Source organism: Rhinolophus sinicus, chromosome 4 (assembly GCF_057876585.1).
Source record: "Rhinolophus sinicus isolate RSI-liver-muscle chromosome 4, RSI-T2T, whole genome shotgun sequence".
Taxonomy (NCBI): domain Eukaryota; kingdom Metazoa; phylum Chordata; class Mammalia; order Chiroptera; family Rhinolophidae; genus Rhinolophus; species Rhinolophus sinicus.
Genome location: NC_142504.1, coordinates 111,267,863 through 111,283,673, shown reverse-complemented (window position 1 = coordinate 111,283,673; position 15,811 = coordinate 111,267,863). Strand labels below are relative to the sequence as shown.

At 36.8% G+C, this 15,811-nt stretch overlaps 1 long non-coding RNA gene across 2 annotated transcripts in view; it reads right to left on the bottom strand.

The window, feature by feature from the left end:
- Positions 1–15,811, bottom strand: part of LOC141573128 (uncharacterized) — a 215,594-nt gene that overhangs the window by 152,270 nt on the left and 47,513 nt on the right. For both annotated transcript variants that reach the window (XR_016021209.1, XR_016021210.1), the window contains exon 5: positions 7,939–7,985. This is a non-coding gene — a long non-coding RNA (uncharacterized LOC141573128). The remainder of the gene's footprint in view (positions 1–7,938; positions 7,986–15,811) is intronic.

Here is a 15,811-nt window from a genome sequence, read left to right as displayed (position 1 = left end):
CCTCACAAGTCAAGAAAACATTACACGACTGAAGAAAAGCTCAGGGTGATGATATGGTCACGGAACAATAGCTGGGGTCTTTGGTAGATACCTGAATACTTAGCTGGATATCTGAAGAGCTACAATGATAAGGGGATTTTGATTTACTTTTTATACCTACAGAGGAAAAAAATAGGGGACATTTTTGATTCAAAGGAAGAAGAATATTAAAAAACAAGTAATCAAAATTATCTATTAACTTTGGGGTACTGACTTCCTGTCACAGGAAGGGTAGAAAGGATGTTGGAGGAAATGAGCTCTTAGATTTTTTTATTTTTTATTTTTCATTGGGAAACTGTGTTTCTCCGGGGCCCATCAGCTCCAAGTCATTGTCCTTCAATCTAGTTGTGGAGGGTGCAGCTCAGCTCCAAGTCCAGTGGCCGTTTTCAATTTTTAGTTGCAGGGGGCGCAGCCCACCATCCCATGTGGGAATTTAACTGGCAACCCTGTTGTTGAGAGCTTGCGCTCTAACCAACTGCACCATCTGGCTGTCCCGAGATTATTTTTTTATGATTTAAATTAATGTTATTTCAAATTTGTCATTAAAAAAAACCCAAAATGTCTACAAGTTCTGCTTGAAGAACCCTCTGGACATTTTACTATTACATCAACACTATTTTGAACTAAGACAGCCTTACAAATGGAGATTTCCCTTATAAATGTAAATGTATTTTACAAAAGGGTAACTTTGATTCAGTTTTCAGGGCTTTTCCTATGTCTTCTGTTTCTTAAAAATAACCAGTTTGAAATAATCTTCATGCCAAAGAGGCTTATTTTGGGGTGGTGTTTCTGCTCCCCTTCACTATTTTCTGCCTGTGGTTTACAGATTTAACTTAGAGGGGTACCTGGTTTTTTCTGGCATATCTAGCTTTCGGTGACTAGAAAACACTTTGACCTAAAATGCCAGAATTTTAAAGGAGCAGATATGGGAAAACACCAACAAAAATGAGGACAAACTTCTAAAGTATAATTTGTAGAAAGTGCCCAAATATCAGGCACACATCTGATTAGTTGCTTTGGAATGAGTTCATCCAAAGGGCTTATCCCTCTTAAATGATACCTGTCCTTGGAGAAGGGCTCCTTACAGCAGGTGTAAGATTCTCCACTCTCATAGGGTAAAAGGCTACAGACTTGATACAACTCACTACGCGCATATTCCTGAAGACTCTTTGATATTCTCACAGTCTTATGGTGGCTTCCAAAGAATATTGGTGCTTTCATCAAGTGAAAACGAAGACTGGCTTGAGAACCTTGGCTTTCAACTGGTATATTGTGGAGCCCTAGGATTTCAAATTTACATATCAGTGTGTCAGATGTGTATGAGTGCTTTCTGGGGGAGATGCAATCTCAGCTTTCCTATTCTTTCTTCTATTAGGGATTAATATAGGATTTCATCAGAGAGAGAATCTAGCTTTTCTATATTTGAAAACTACTGCTTTAGAATCAACTATTCTAGGGGATTAAAAAATATAATCACTCTGGCTTTGATCTAACAGTATAACGTACTTGAAAACAGGCATATTTTGTTTTCATTTATTCCATTCTACTGTTTAAGTGTGTTTTTATTTAGTAACCTTTGCTTTAAATTAAATTAATTGAGACTTAAGGTATAGTAAAATTCACTCAAAATATTTAAAAACCTTTTTTTTTCTTTTTGGTTTGGGCATGTGGAATCTACAGATTTCAGTTAAAACATTTAAAGAGTATACATCAATAAGATGTTTATATGGTTGTAGAAAGCAGTTGATAACTCCTGATTTAAAGTTTTTGTATATTAATATTATTGTTGTTGAGACATGAGGTGGCAGAATATGTCACCCAAAACTATGCCAGTTTGGCATAAGGATGACTTTGAGCTAAAGGCACTTATAAACACCAGATGCGAGAAGGGCATTCTAATTTCACCTTTTCTTCCTGAAAACAGGAGATAAACTCTACCATGTGAAGATGCCCTTTCTGTACCAGAAAAATAGAAGAAAAATAAAAGATGGAAAGAAACATTCCTCTACAGGGAGTCAAAGCCAAGAGAATTTTATACAGACTTTGGTAGAATATTTTTTATCTTCCTTTAACCTTCTGGTATATTTATATTAAATACTTCTCCAGATAAAGACAAATGGTGTCTTTTTCCAGATAAAGATAACAATTATCTTTCACAATTGTCTCTCTTTGTTCAACCTAGTACAAATATTTAGGATTTGCCACTTCTTAGGGTCTTCGTTTCCTTATGAGGGCTCCCATGTTAGGTGAAACATAAATAAATTTGTATGCATTTCTCCTGTTTATCTGCCTTGTGTTAGTTTAATTCTCAGGCACAGCGAAAAAACCCTAAGAGGCTAGAGGTAAAAATCGCTGTACTTTTAAAAATCGCTATACTTTATGGTGAACACATTTTAGAACTTGATTATTCACTTTTTTCATGTATTGATGTGAACCTAGTATAATTTGCAGATAAAACTGTTGATCCTAGCTGTAGTCAGACTCTCACTTAACCTTCGCTCAGAGATAGTGGAGCCCTGGATTCTGGAAGGAGGTTTGTTTCAGTTCCTTCCCATAAGAAGATTCTGATCAATGATCTTTTACAGAAACGATCATTGATCAAGAGGGGGGAAAGTTCACCTTTATCAATTCCAAATTGGTCTTTTACTGCTTGGTTTCCTTAGTCTTCCTTTGATCAACAAGTTAGCATTCCTATACCTTGTCTCTTGCTGCAGAATGAAATCTCTGCTTCATACCTTTAAAAATCCTGGTTGGAGTGAAAATAAAGTCAAGTAGAAGCAGTGCTTGAGAACTGTGCAAGTTTCCACCTTGGGCCAGCTCATGCAAATGGATTAAAGAGGAATACAGAAAGAAAAGAAAACAAGAGCTGAAAGTACGATTCACTTTCCCTCCTTCTGTCCACACTGCAGTAATTCAAAATGGAGCAGAAGTGCAGTGAGCAAAATGAGAAGACGTCAGGGTAAGGAAACACGTCTGTATCCTGGGATGAGAAAAAGCAGTTGGTGCTTCTTGGGCAATTTAACCTGCTTCTGGAATCCTCACTTTACCATGTTTCCCTGAAAATAAGACCGGGTGTTATATTAATCTTCGCTCCAAAAGATGCATTAGGGCGTATTTTCATGGGATGTCTTATTTTTTCATGTACAACAATCTACAGTTATTCAAATACAGTCACGTCATCTTCTTCTGGAACATTATCATAACATACTAAATGCGTCCGTCTGGCTGACGATCTTAACTGGGGCTTGTTTTCAGGGTAGTTCTTATTTTCGGGGAAACATGGTAGTTAGCTTCAATATGGTGTTACTGGTTTCCTGCTGGTATGGATATCCAACAAATGAGGTGATTGACTACAGTAAAAATTGTATTGTGTACATTAAATGCTTCATCTTTTTGCATTACTTTTGCTGCAGGTTACAACTGTACTTGACAGAGCCCCATCATCTATGAGTATGTTGATGAACAGACATCAGTGTAGGAGTTCAGAAAGTTTAATGAGACAGGCTGATAGAGAGGCTCTGACACTGAAGTGTCTCTTAGGAAAGGATGGGTAGTGAGAACAGTATAAGAAGCATGGGGTGGGACAGCCAGATGGCTCAGTTAGTTAGAGCACGAGCTCTGAACAACAGGGTTGCCGGTTCGATTCCTACATGGGTCAGTGAGCTGCACCCTCCACAACTAGATTGAAGACAACGAGCTGCCGCTGAGCTGCTGGAGGGGCAGCCGGATGGCCCAGTTGGTTAGAGCGCGTGGTCTTAACAACAAGGTTGCCCGTTCAATTCCTGCATGGGATGGTGGGCTGCGCCCCCTGCAACTAAAGATTGTAAACGGCGACTGTACTTGGAGTTGAGGTGCACCCTCCACAACTAGATTGAAGGACAACGACTTGGAGCTGATTGGCCCTGGAGAAACACACTATTCCCCAATATTCCCCAATTAAAAAAAAAATAAAGCAGTAAGGGTGATGGATGTAATGATAATAATGGGCATTCAGCCAAATGGGCAAAGAACATTTTGCAAGAACTATAGCGATTTTTTGTTAGGATTCAGACAAATTACCTTTCGAGTTAAACTATTAATTTATTCCAATTCATCTTGCAACAGAAAAATAAAATACTCAGACAGGAGAACACTCACAAGCCCTGGATGTCTGGTTTCTGAGAGAGCAATTAATGATAGCATAACCCTCGAAGGATGTATTCATTTAGCAATTATTTGATGAACACCTATAATTATCAGGCACTGTTCCAAATGCTGTGGATACTACAGAGAACAAATTAACAATACTTCCTTTCAATGAGGGAATTTATATTCTAGTGGGAAGAAACAGACAATTAACAACATAAATACATGAAATACATTGTATGTTGCATGGTTGAAGGGAAGCAGACTATACCACCCTAAACATGGCTCTTTGGCATAGGATTACCTGGAGATGGTAATGTTCTAGAAAGAGCAGCCACAGGAAAGGCTCTGAAAACTGAATAGGTTACCTTTCTGCAAGAAACATTTGCATTTATAAGGGCAATCCCCATGTGTAAGGCTGTCCCTTTCTTTGTACCAGGAAGAGAAGGGTGACTGAATCTCCAGAAACTGGCATCAAAGGAGAAGTCAGACCTCACCATTGTTTACTGTGCTTTGCCTGATAATCTCCCATCACCGGCTCCCTTCACTCCCAACATTTTTTTTTTTTTTTCTTTTGTCTTTACCTGGAGATGGTATTTAAGGCGGTGGTTTGGGCCATTTTGGAGGGGTTTGCTCAGTTTTCCTGGATATTCCTTATGTACACAGAATGTATACATGTTATTAATTTTCTGATTGCTTTTCTCCTGTTAATCAATCTTTCATTATGGGTGGGTGGGGAGCAGGGCTGGGTGAGGTTCAGACAAGAACCTGGAAGTGTAGAGGAAAAAATTGTTTTCCCCCTCCCTAGTTATTATGTGGTGAAAGAAAAAAAAAATCAGCAAAAGAGGACAGGAAGTCCAGAAGTATGGCTTACACTTTATAAAATGCCATTAGTAAAGATATCTCTGAGAAACAACATTTTATTAAAGATATTCAGGAACTGAGAGGGTGACCATGTGGGTCTCTGGGTAAGAGCATTCCAGACAGAGACTAGCGGATGCAAAGGTACTGAGGGAAGAACAACTCGGAATTATTTGCATTATGGCAAGTTCATGGGGGTAAAGAAAAGTCGGCAAATGGAGTCAAATTGTCCCCATATTACTGATAAAGAATGAGAAATTCAGTGGGTGAATTCGTTTACCCAATTTCACAGAATACTAACAGATACAAGTGGAACTTGGACTTTGGATTTATAACACTGAAATTCAATTTCTTTACAGCTTTGTTCTACTATTTACACATAATTCAAGAATTGGATTCTTTATTTTCAGCTCCACATGCCAAATAAAATATCAGAGAATTCTACCAACATAGGCATCTTTTTAAGTAATGCCTTCTCTTGCGTGAATCATATGACACATTTCAGATTCAAAAGAACAATAACTTCACGGGGTTTGTGAGGATTGTGGGAAATAGGAGGTTTGTGATTACCCTGCATTTTGTCTCGTCTATTTTTCTTACCTCACCACACTGTTTCATAGCTAGATTAAAACTTTATTCCACATGAAGCATAAATTTTGGGCACAGTTTCTCTCTGTGAGATTGCCAGCACTTCTACTATCTTGAAATGATATCTTGAACAATTGAGAAACACAGAACTGTCATTTTCTTTTTCATTTGACCTTTATGTTTAGGATGTCAAGAGGCATTTTGTTGGTCAGTAGAGACATTGAATTCTACCGGACTACCTACCAATGGGCATCCCTTGAGTTTCATCGGCAGCAGAGAATCTGGAGATCCTACAGACAACTGACCAGGATGGCCACTATGCTTCCCTCAGGCTGAGGAAACTGTAGGTATTTACTTTACAAAGGTTATAAAGTCATTGTCTGCCACTTTGAGATGTAAGCATTTTTTATTGGCTCTTGACCTGGGGATGTCTTCCTCAAGTATGTGCGAATTATGCCATTAACTGTCATCATCAAGGAAGGCAGAGCCCCTCTCTCCTAGTCTCCGTGGGAGGGTAGGAGCCTGAAGTCCAGGGGCACCTATTAGGAGACACAGATGGCCTCATCACAAAGAAAAATGTTTGCAAACTCAGGAATAACTCGATGTGCTTGTCACATCCCATTCTTCAAACTCTGCTGCTCCCACTACCATCTGTCTGATCCACACTTGACACTCTTTTCCACTTTTTAGAACTCATGATTAACCTGGGTATGCAGAGATAATCCGGGATAATGTTCCTATCTCGGTGTCAGCTGATGAGCCATCTTAATTCCATAGACATCCTTAATTCTCTGTGCCATATAACCTTTCAGAGTCATAGATGCTGGGGATTAGAATGGGGGCATATTCGGGTAGCTGTTCTTTTTTTGCCTACCACCACGTTCTGTGAAGTATCTTCTCTTCACTTTTCATAATTCTAGATTAGCAAAAAAGTCACAGCTTAATGGCACACATTTTCTGACCTTAGCAGTTTAAATATCCTGTTGCTTAATTATTTGGGGGACATAAGAGAAAAGGTATTAACCCAAAGTGTGCAAATTTGTATATTTGTACATTTGGGAGTATTCAACATTGTATGTATATACGACTCAATTCAGTGAATCCACCACGCACATGTCATGTGCAAAGCACAGTACTTGTGATTAAAAATAAGGCAGGAGCAGTCTACTGATTAAAATAACAATCCAGTGAAAATGAAGGATATTGGAAATATACACCAATAACTAATATTTTAAACATCTTTAATTTCTGAATATATTTAAACAGAATGTATTCAAAATTCATACTGATTATTTTACCTCATAATGGGGGAAAATATGATGTTTGACTTTTCTATTTTTTTCTCCTCTTATTGCAAAGTTGGGCTGAATACGAGATTGATTTTGCATATTTAAAGAAAAATAACATTGGGTGAGAGAACTGTGCTTAAAACCATTTGGGCAATATTTCAATATGATAGTTGGCAATTCTCTTCGGGTTAACTGAATAGTCTTTGAGATAATATTCAATCTTATTATTTCTATATGTTTCATGCTTACTGTTTAAGAAATGAGATATTACCATCGTCATACCACATTCATGAAATATGAGAAAAGGATGTAAGTGCACAAAATTTTTCAAAGTAAATTTAAAAAAACACAAAACTATATGAACACCAAGGAAGTGTTAGAGTTCGTCAAAGTTTCTAAGACTAGAAGATGCTGGGAGTGTTTGGTTAGAAAATTTCTCATTATTCTAGAACAGGTGAAGGCAGAGATATGCTATGCCTCACATGACGAAATAGAGGCCATTTTTGCCTGACCGGTTTCATCGTTGCATAGTCTTAATGCTACATAATCTGACTTGTTTTGCGCTGACTATTTCTAAGGTTTTCTGGAAATTGGGATCAGAGAATTTTAGAGCAAATGGAGACTCTCAGGATTACATTATGACTTTCCTTGTAATTTTTGTTTTCCAAATGAAGAGAGTAAAGTCAAGTGGTACCTGGACTTTAAGGCTGTGTCAAGTATTTCTCCAGATAGAGAGAACTACCTATCTTGCAGCCAGTCACAGATAGTTTTCTATTCAGTTCTCATGAACATCAAATGCTATTTTGACACAAGTGCTACATTGACAAAATAGAAACAAATGTTATTTTGACTATAATTTGGCTTCTAAAAAGCTCCCAACTTCACTTAGATCTTACCAATGAAATTTTTAAAAATATAATTTAAAGCAGCTATTGCAGTATCATATTTTATAGTTTTTGGTTATAATTATGCAGTTTTTAAACATTAAAAGCATTGACAATACTATTATAATGATCCCATCATCAAGGGTACTTACTGTTAATAGTTCGATGTATAGTCCTCCAGATATTTTCTTTGTAGATACTAAAAAAGGAAAACAATATCAAATCACATTAAAACCATAGCTCTCCAAATTTATAACCAATTGTCTTCTGCCCAGCAATATTTCCTTTTCAGAACACCTATATGAAAATATATCCCGTTATTCATCTTTCATTAATACTCTGTTGCACTGAGATCCCTTATATTTCTATTATTAATGCAGACTTTCTTCCCTCTCCAGGAACACATTTTAACTTACAGTTTCTCCATGATTCTTATTTCACTGGCGAAGCTCTATTTGTATGCATTGGTTAATCTATCTCCTTATTTTTAGCAACAATTCTGGTACATAGAAGCTCAATAAATGTTTGTTGAATGAAATATGGAACACAAAATCACCATGTCTTTTGGTTGGCCCTGGATTTTATAAATCTGAGTCTAGCGTTGCTATTATTGAGAAGGTTGAGAGATTTCCCATTTTATCAAATTCTTAAGCATAATTCTAAAACATTTCATACTCCTTTTACTTTGTCCCTAGCCTAGAAAGTCAACCAATGCTACAAATCTAAAGATAAATGCTTGAAGTTTTAGTTTAAAACTTCTGGACTTGAGTACATTATAACACTAATGGGAGAAAATAAATATATAATTGGATTTATAGTCAGGCCTGAGATTCCAAAAATAAATCTCGTCAGAGTCAAAACAGTCTGTGAAAGATTTTCTGTAACCACAGTTGTAATTAGCATTTTGTTACAAGGAACCAATCTGGGATTTAAATGCACTTAAAAAAAAAAAAAAAAGGAAGATTGGCTATCGCTGAATTGACTATAAGTACGTTTGGCATGAGCTGGCAATCCTAGGCCTGGATTGGAACTAATAAATAGCAGATCAATTAAGGAAATAATAAAAGTTTAAACATAGTAGTTTGTCACAACTTATTCAATTCTAAACAACTGTCTTCAACATTACACAAAATCAACTTTGTAAACCCAAGTTCATATATAGAGATTAAAGAATTGTTTCCAAGAGTTAGAAACAGAATAAGAAATACAAGTATCCATAAAAATAATTTGACAAATAGCTTTAAAGGACAATATAATAACCTTATAAGTGTAACTCTTCTAAGATTTATATTGTGTATTCTCTCAGATTGATTCCTTCAAACTCTGTGTATTTACTCACACATTGTGATACAGTTTTTGGTGTAAACAAATCATGAGTATGGAAGGACCTAGGAGGAAGGAACAGGAAAAAATGAGAATATGAGAGAGAGAGAGAGAGAGAGAGAGAGAGAGAGAGAGAGAGAGAGACACTGATTTAATGTTTCAACAGTCCAAATATGTGAGTCATTTGGATTGCTTGCAAATCGTGCTACATCCAACAAAAGCAACGACTGTAGCTTAGAGGCATTTTCCCTTCTCCATTTTGTCTGGAATTATTAAAATGCAAGGTCATGTACCTATCCAAAATAATACATTCTGATATCAATTGATTGAAATATAAGGTAAGATAATATGATTAATAGCTAAAATAAAAATCACAGGCAGAAGTCTCAGCTAGTTCATTTTGAGTTCTTCAACTATTGTCAAAGAAGAAAGAAAAAAACAGCAAAATTATCTCATTTGGCCTCCCTCTTAAATTGGCTGCCAGTCTACAAAATACTCCCTTCTGACTTAGACTGTTTCTTACCACTTTTTCAAGTTTCTGTTGATAGTTAGCAGATAGACCTGTAGAAGCTCTGTTTTCTACTAGAAACAGAACTATTAAAACACTTAAAAATTCCAAGCTGAGGATTGTCTCCAATAAATCAACAGGACATGTGCTCCCCAATTAAAAGAAATGGACGTTACTTCAGAATGATAAACAACAATAATTACAAGGGAAGCTATATTTTGCTCTCTATATTAAATAAGACAGAATGGCTGGTAAATACAATAATGCTGTCGATGGCCTGGATTCTTCTGTTTATTTTATAGGAGCTTTATCACAGTAATGTAAATAAAAATTTCAATTCCAACTTCTCCTGGGGATCCAAACATCTTCACAGAGAAAGAACAGCTGTCCCAAGTACTAAATGACTTGCAGTTAGCTACACGTCAGTGCTCCATAAACCCCCATAGAAGAAAACAAGTTTGTGAATGCTTCCTGAGAAACATACTTTGAACAACGCATGAATATGCATTTCTCTTCCATCATACCTCTGGTTGGCTCTTCTGGGGTGGTTCCTTTAGCAATCCATCATTACATCCATTCCATCTGGCTCCCAGCCACTGATTTATCTAAAGTTGTTTATACTGTCATCTCTAAACACACACACACACACACACACACACAGAGAGAGAGAGAGAGAGAGAGAGAGAGAGAGAGAGAGAGAGAGGAAGAAAGAGAACCTATAATTTTACTAATAAATAAATAGCAATAATCAGTGAGATGCCAAAGCAATATACATTCAGGCCTCTCTCTCTCCCTCTCTCTCTCTCTCTCTCTCTCTCTCTCTCTCTCTCTCTATATATATATATATATATATATATCTCTATATATATATATATATATATATATATTAGTTCGATGTATAGTCCTCCCTCCCTCCCTTCTTTCCTCGCTCCCCCACTCTCTCTCCAAAGCTCTCAAAATGAATTATATTTATGCTAAGGATTTACTAAGAAATAAATTCACTTTTCTTGGGAATTATTTCTCATCAAGAATTATTCATAGAAGAGTTTTGAAGGTTATGAGAGTATAGTTTAATACTAGGGAATTTACCAGAGGCTTTCAAAAAATTATATTGGATTTTTTTTTAAACCTCTGAGGTAGATGGTTTAGCCATCTTTATAGAAATATTTTACGGAAGAAAGAGATAATTTTAAAATTCACCTAGAATCCAAAGACTTTTTGTCACTGCTTTTGAAAATTCTGACTTCCTCTCCTTTCCTTACTAGAGGGGAAAAAAAAAAAAAAAAAAAACAAGTAAAAATAATGTTTATGACTTTTCCAGAATTTTAGAGTAGTTTCTTCCACAGCTGAGATCATTCCCCAGTCGTATTTCCATTCAGAAAAACCACAAACATTTTTATGTCTTTTTCCACATATGAATTTTCATGGAAAACAGCGTCAAAACAAAAAACTCATACGCAAGCTGTTTTGAGATTGCCATGAGCTAAATTTCATGGTGTTTAGAGAAACTGTTCAAAACCGCTCTTTGAATTAGCCTAAAGGACAAACATTTAATTAATTAGTAATAACCTGTAAGGAGAGGAGTGTAGAAATAAGTCCCTTCTCCACCAGGTAAATTGCAACTCAGATACCTCACATCACACACACACACACACACACACACACACACACACGCGCGCGCGCGCGCCTGCCCAATGCCCACTTTTGACTCTTGAATCAGGAGACAGGTCACTTGTATGATGGCATGGGGTCAGACAGTGACAAGGGCAGTCTGTGTTCCTGTTACACTATACTTCCACCTCTTTCAAGGGCTTCTATTCCACCCTAATGCTTTCACTAAGATAAAAATCACCTTGTGACTTGTTCATGTTCCAACTGTACCACTCTGTTCTAAGACTTTGCCAAATTATCGCAATCAACTTTCCTGGATACGAGGTCTGACAATTAGGTTCGCAAACTCATCCTAGAAAAAGTGCTACACACCTCACTCCTGACTGAATATCACTACAGTCACCTTCGAAGTGCTCCCCTTGGGAAGCTATACACCGATGCCAGCGCCTAGTCCACCCTTCAAAGCAATTTTGGAACTCTTTCTCTGGAATGGTCATCAGAGCTGTCATCACATTACCCTTGTGTCCTGAATGTCATCCAAATGTCTTCTTTTCAGTATTTCCTTTATCTTCAGGTAAAGAAAGAAGTCATTGGGGGGCAGATCAGGTGAGGAGGGAGCGTGTTCCAATACAGTTATTTGTTTACTGCCTAAAAACTCCCTCACAGGCAGCGCCATGTGTCCTGACGCAAGAGCCATCAATTGGGGAAAAGTTCAGGTCATCTAATTATTTCACACAGTCTTTCAGCACTTCCAAATAGTAAACTTGGTCAACTGCCTTGTTAGTACAAATTAATAATGAATAATATTTCTGATATCAAAAATAGTTAGCAACATTGTTGCAACAAATTCATGAACTTAGTTGTCCGACCTCGTACGTCACTGGAGACCTAGTTGGTCTCATGGCTAAAGATATCAATTTTTTTTATCCTAAATGTTTAAAAACCCACAGTCAAAACCATTTATATAGTATATGCTTACTACTGATTTTTCACATTTTTTATCTTTTAATAAAAACATTTGTTTTTTTTGAAATGCAAAATAAAAAATTTTGCGCATTCCTCAGCAAGTTAATGGAAGCTCAACTGTGGTCAGATAGAACGAAGATTGATACAGTAGCTGGTTAACGCACCTCCCAGATTACAGCAGTGGAAAGGGGGGTCCCAACTCACATTTGTTTTCACAAAAAGGTGTAGCTATGATGGCCCTATGTAATTCTGAATATTACTTTATGACACCATTCACTTTGTATTATAAATAATGGATTAAGTGTATTACCCTTTATAAATGTTATACATTCTGGGAAGTTCCAGAACTCAAGGACTGCTGTCATTCCAAGGTATCCAAAAAGTAACATCCATTCCTGTCACATCAGAATGTAACTGGGACAGTGCTCTGTGTGCAAACTAGACAATTGAGAACATCTGAATTGTACTCTCGGCTGAAAGTGCCCAGGTAAGCTTCATTATCACTTGGAAAGACTTATGTCAGTGGTTAGAACCACACACTCAGGGGGGTTAGGGATGGTTGCTCAGTCCATATTGAAACTTAACTGAATATAGAGATAATCATAAGTCAGGTGCTTATTGCATCACAGATTCATGAATGAGAAACCACTGAGAGAACCATGAGCTAGAGAGGATGGCTTATCTGCTGAAATTTGACTTTCACAAAATACTCAGAATACAATAGGGTGAAATTAACAAAGGAAGTATAGGAGGCAAACAGGTATAAGTTTTGCTCTCTGCTAAGTCTGTGCAAGATGGGAACTGAAAATTTGTTTTACAGGTATCTTGCACAAAGATTTTCAATGTCAAAACGAATTATAAGATAACCCAGTTTCTAAGAATAGACTAATCCAGGTATTTTCTTTCAATAAAAGGAAGGCTATCTTTATCAGAAAAATCTTGGTAACTTTGAGCTGGGCAGAAGCCGTAGGCTCATCCAACTTAACACCATTATTCTTCATGTAGGAAAGCTGAGGCCAAGAAAGTAAATGACTCGCTTTATGCAGCAGAGAAAGTAGTATTAGAACCAAACTTAGAACCTAGGATGTTAACTTTTATGCTGAACCACCCTGTGTCTTAGGTCAATGATTGTCCAAATATACTAAGAAAGATGATAACTTTCACTCAATCTATTAAGGGTTTAAGGGTTCTTTGGTAAATTTGGACTAAAGAGGCTTTGAAAGTGTCAGAGACTGAATTGTGTACCCCAAAATTCATATGTTGAAGCCCTTCCCCTTCCCCGCCCCCCCCCCCCCACGTGATGGTATTAAGAGGTGAGGCCTCTGGGAGGTAATTAGGTTTAGATGAAGTTATGAGGGTGGAGGCCTCACAATGGGATTAATGCCCTTATAAGAAGAGGAGACACCAGAGTGGCCTCTGTCTGCTGTGTGAGGACACAGCAAGATGGCAGCCCCTGCAAGCCAGGAAGAAGATCCTCACTAAGAACCCCACTGTGCTGGTGCCCTAATCCGGAACTTCAAGCCTCCAGAACTGAGAAATAAATGCCTAATGTTTAAGCTTGCTTCTTAGACCAAGAAGACTAAGATAAGGAGAGTTCCCAGAAAAGCCTGTGGTGGTCTAAAAGCAGCAGAAAAAGTGTCCTGCAAGTCTCTAGGAAGGAGCATTCTCTCCCCTCGTGTCCCAGGAGGCCCCATTCTGAAGGACACTGTAACTTCAGGCTATGCTCTGATGACACTGACTGGTTGGATGCCCTGAGGCATTTGTCCTTGGCGTGGCTCTATGCCCTGGTGAATACTGCAAAGCTGTTGAACACCAATAAATTTCTGTCTTGAGAAGGCAAATCACACTCATGACACCATCGAGTTTAAGCACTTTCAATAAGAAAATATTTTCAACATAATTTTGCTGATTCAAGTACCTAACTCAAAAAAAATAAAAATAAAAATAAAGTCCTTCTTATGTAACTTGGATTTGAAAATACTATACTTTTTAAATTATTTATGGGAAACATATTCTCCTGACATAGTAATAGAAGACTATTCCAGATTTATGCATTATAACCTTTAGTTCAGTACCATTGGGACAGAGAGAGTGAGAAAAAAAAAGAGGTTTGAATAGAAATTAGTTAAATCTTGAGCATACCAGAAACAATTTTAAAGCTGTCTTCTATTTGGCTTTCTTATTTTAGATCTTGATATATTTACATATCACAAATGTTTCTGGAGCAAGGGCTTTGCATGAAACACTGCAGTAGGCAAAGGTGATTTAAAGCAGATTTGAAATAAAGGTAGGGATAATTAAATGTAATAATAGATATGGAACTGAATGCAGAAACAAGCACCTACATAAATGATTCTAATTCAAAGGACGCTGTCACATATGTTATATAATAGATATAAAATAATTAATGTGAGAATAAATGGGAAGGTGAGACTATTTTTACAGAATGCTTGGTTAGAGGAAATATTAAGAAATGTGGAGACTCTGACAACCAGAAAAAATAGAGGTTAAGTCATTATAGAGAAAAAGGCAACATGAGCAAAAGCCCAAAAAAGACCAGATATGTTTTTGGAATGTGTAAAAATGTGTGTCTGCTGAATACAGAAACAGACGTAAGGCTGGAAAATTAAATGGGTACTTACATGTCTATAAAGTTATTTTTCTAAGCTGAACAGTGTGGACCCTATTCTTAGTTGCTAGGAGGAGAACAATTTGATCAGATTGTTGATTTAAACAAATTTATTTTGTGAGAAAAAGGATAAATTGAGTTTTAGGAATAACAGTGGCGAAGAATAATTTTATTAATCCATTTAGTCAGTTTTAAACAATTATTTATTCAGTGTTAACTACATGTCAGGAATGCTCTAGATCCTGAAAATAGGGCAATGAACAAAGAGAGAAATATCCTCAGAGACCCTAGTGGAGAGAGTCAGAATAATACTACTAAAAGAGATAAATTATACAATAGTAATTTATACAATAACTTACAATAACATATTAGTATAGTAAATAAGAAAAGAATCATAATAAAAGGGATACATTACATTAGGATGTTATAATTACTGTGGTAAAAAGTAAATTAAGAAGGAAAATGAAGTTTGGGGATGGAGTGGGCAAATATAGGGTATGTGAAAAAAAAAGTGATGTCAGGCACAAATGATTTCGCTGAGCAACAGAAAGGATGGAATTGTCAGGAACATAAACTGAAAAGCCTACAATTATTGCAATTGAGTATAAAACCAGAACCTAGTTTTGGCCATATTATATATTATGCATTTATTTAAAATCCAAGTTGAGCTGTTGAATAAGCAGTCTGAGTAAAGAATCTAGACTTCATAGGAAAAGGACAAGCTGGAGATTTAAATTTAGGATTCATTAACTTAATTAGTCATTTAAAGACATGGGACCAGAAGAGATCAGCAGGAGAGTAAGGTAGATAGAAGTGAGAGAAGATTCCAGGGCTGTGCCTTGGTATACTCAAAGACTAATGTGGTCAGGGAGATGAAGACAAAAGCAGCAAGGAGATGGGGAAGTAATGAGACCCAGTGAAAAGGAATACCAAGTGAGTTGGTATCCTGTAAGCGTAGTGAAAAACATGTCTCCAGGAGGAAAGAGAG